Consider the following 3,063-nt stretch of genomic DNA (forward strand, 5'->3'; position numbering starts at 1 on the left):
CTTAACCCAACACACGTTGGGCCTTAACCCAACACACGTTGGGCCTTAACCCAACACACGTTGGGCCTTAACCCAACACACGTTGGGCCTTAACCCAACACACGTTGGGCCTTAACCCAACACACGTTGGGCCTTAACCCAACACACGTTGGGCCTTAACCCAACACACGTTGGGCCTTAACCCAACACACGTTGGGCCTTAACCCAACACACGTTGGGCCTTAACCCAACACACGTTGGGCCTTAACCCAACACACGTTGGGCCTTAACCCAACACACGTTGGGCCTTAACCCAACACACGTTGGGCCTTAACCCAACACACGTTGGGCCTTAACCCAACACACGTTGGGCCTTAACCCAACACACGTTGGGCCTTAACCCAACACACGTTGGGCCTTAACCCAACACACGTTGGGCCTTAACCCAACACACGTTGGGCCTTAACCCAACACACGTTGGGCCTTAACCCAACACACGGTTGGGCCTTAACCCAACACACGTTGGGCCTTAACCCAACACACGTTGGGCCTTAACCCAACACACGTTGGGCCTTAACCCAACACACGTTGGGCCTTAACCCAACACACGTTGGGCCTTAACCTGCTCTGTAATTGTCATACGACGCGTTAAATTAGTGTAGTGTTGCCTAACTGCAACCCCCGCAATATAGTTTGCTACTCGCACTGCCCGGTCCCCAGAGTATCGCTTCATGTTAAACACCTTGCAGCTATACACTGTAATGCGGATGGCGGCAGGACGTACATGCTCAATGCCCTTCGCAGTTGTTCATTGGCATTCGCATGGCGAAGCACAGCCTACGTTGTGGTACGGCTTGTGGCAACTGTCCGCTGATGTTGTACGTCCAAATCACACACTGTACCGCACATTGGTCCTCATGTACTGAATGATACATCGTGGTACATGTGTGACCGTACCACGACTGCGCCAACAACGGCGAACCATACGGTCCAAATATTGTGCACTCAGCTACGTGTCGTCTCCCTATAAGAGCTGGATTGCAGTATGGTATGCCGTGGATGGCGATCAGCATGAGCCGTCTGTTGATGTAGTGGCGCGTGTTGTCAGACGTAGTCGTCTCTTCTCACACACCGTGATAGCATGGTGCACTGCGTTCCACATCTGCGACATGCGACAGAGGCCGGTTGACAGTCGTTCGCGCAATGGACATCGCATACGTACGGGGGCCACCTTCCACGTGTTCGCGAAGCGTGCACATGTTGTTGCGTGTATGTGGGCAGACATAGTGTGTCGTGACACCTGACACAGGCATGCAACAATCGTTGAATTTGCAAATGGCGATGGACGTCTACGTTTGCTGGTGACGTTACGCAAATGAAGAACTGGTAAACCGTTGTGGTGCGGTTGTTCTCGCTAGAGGTGAATCAGTGATGGCGACGATCGGTTGAGCTACCAACCGGTTGTTTCAGCGATACCCACCATGCCCACGAACGTGAATGGCATGTGGGTGTGAAGCGATACGCGGCGGTGGCTGGGTGGGACCGTCCCCGGCCGGTGAGGGGGGGCCTTCCGGCGTGCTGGCCGCGCGGTGCGTGGGCGCACGCGCTACAGCCGGCTGGTGGGGGCGGCCAGTGGCAGGCGCGCCGGCCGACGGAGGCGGCAGGCGGCGCAGCTGCGCGCCGGCGCACCCTGCACGCGGCGCCGTGCGGCCAAAGTAGGTCCTCGCGGGCCCGGTGCGAAGCGCGGTGGACATCTGCAGTGTGCTGGTCCGATTGAGGACTGTGTGCGCTGAGGATGCGCCGCCGCCCGGCGCTCGGCGCCGCGACGCCGTCTGCTGCTCGGTCGCCTCTGCGGTTCTCGCAGGTGGATTGTATCGCAGCTGTGCGGACGTGTTGGCGCGTGCGCTGTGCTGGGAGAGTTCGCTTCGGCACCCAAGTGGGGCTTTTGTCCTTCTGTGGCGCTGGCGTTGGAGCTGCCGGCCACCGTAGGTGGCGCGTGTTGTCTCCCGCCGGCAATGCCACGACAGCACGCTCCCGGGCCTCTGTCGGCAGCGGCAAGCTCAGTTGGGAGCACGGGTGGTCGCACCTAAAGCGTCTACTCGCCAAACTCCGGGCGATTGCGCCTCTCTCGAACCCGACCAAGTACTTAGGACGGCGCTGCGCGCCGCCGGGACCTGAGAGGGTTTCGAGGTGTATTGTGCAGGGGAGCTCAGCCTCCTCCTGTTTGCAGAATAATTGAGCGGACGCTTGCGTGTTCGCGCGGGCCCCCGGGACACACTCCCGGGCGGCCGGCTGCTCAGCTCTAGTTGACGCAGCTCCCTGGTTGATCCTGCCAGTAGTCATATGCTTGTCTCAAAGATTAAGCCATGCATGTCTCAGTACAAGCCGCATTAAGGTGAAACCGCGAATGGCTCATTAAATCAGTTATGGTTCCTTAGATCGTACCCACGTTACTTGGATAACTGTGGTAATTCTAGAGCTAATACATGCAAACAGAGTCCCGACCAGAGATGGAAGGGACGCTTTTATTAGATCAAAACCAATCGGTCGGCTCGTCCGGTCCGTTTGCCTTGGTGACTCTGAATAACTTTGGGCTGATCGCACGGTCCTCGTACCGGCGACGCATCTTTCAAATGTCTGCCTTATCAACTGTCGATGGTAGGTTCTGCGCCTACCATGGTTGTAACGGGTAACGGGGAATCAGGGTTCGATTCCGGAGAGGGAGCCTGAGAAACGGCTACCACATCCAAGGAAGGCAGCAGGCGCGCAAATTACCCACTCCCGGCACGGGGAGGTAGTGACGAAAAATAACGATACGGGACTCATCCGAGGCCCCGTAATCGGAATGAGTACACTTTAAATCCTTTAACGAGTATCTATTGGAGGGCAAGTCTGGTGCCAGCAGCCGCGGTAATTCCAGCTCCAATAGCGTATATTAAAGTTGTTGCGGTTAAAAAGCTCGTAGTTGGATTTGTGTCCCACGCTGTTGGTTCACCGCCCGTCGGTGTTTAACTGGCATGTATCGTGGGACGTCCTGCCGGTGGGGCGAGCTGAAGGCGTGCGACGCGCCTCGTGCGTGCTCGT

At 57.2% G+C, this 3,063-nt stretch overlaps 1 non-coding gene across 1 annotated transcript in view; it reads left to right on the top strand.

Annotated features, from left to right (window-relative positions):
• Positions 1 to 2,295: 2,295 nt before the first annotated feature.
• LOC124565844 overlaps positions 2,296 to 3,063 on the top strand; it is a 1,910-nt gene continuing 1,142 nt past the window's right edge. The window contains exon 1 of the ribosomal RNA XR_006970631.1: positions 2,296 to 3,063. This exon is cut by the window's right edge and continues 1,142 nt beyond it. This is a non-coding gene — a ribosomal RNA (small subunit ribosomal RNA).

This window comes from Schistocerca americana, unplaced genomic scaffold (assembly GCF_021461395.2).
Source record: "Schistocerca americana isolate TAMUIC-IGC-003095 unplaced genomic scaffold, iqSchAmer2.1 HiC_scaffold_1334, whole genome shotgun sequence".
Classification (NCBI taxonomy): Eukaryota; Metazoa; Arthropoda; class Insecta; order Orthoptera; family Acrididae; genus Schistocerca; species Schistocerca americana.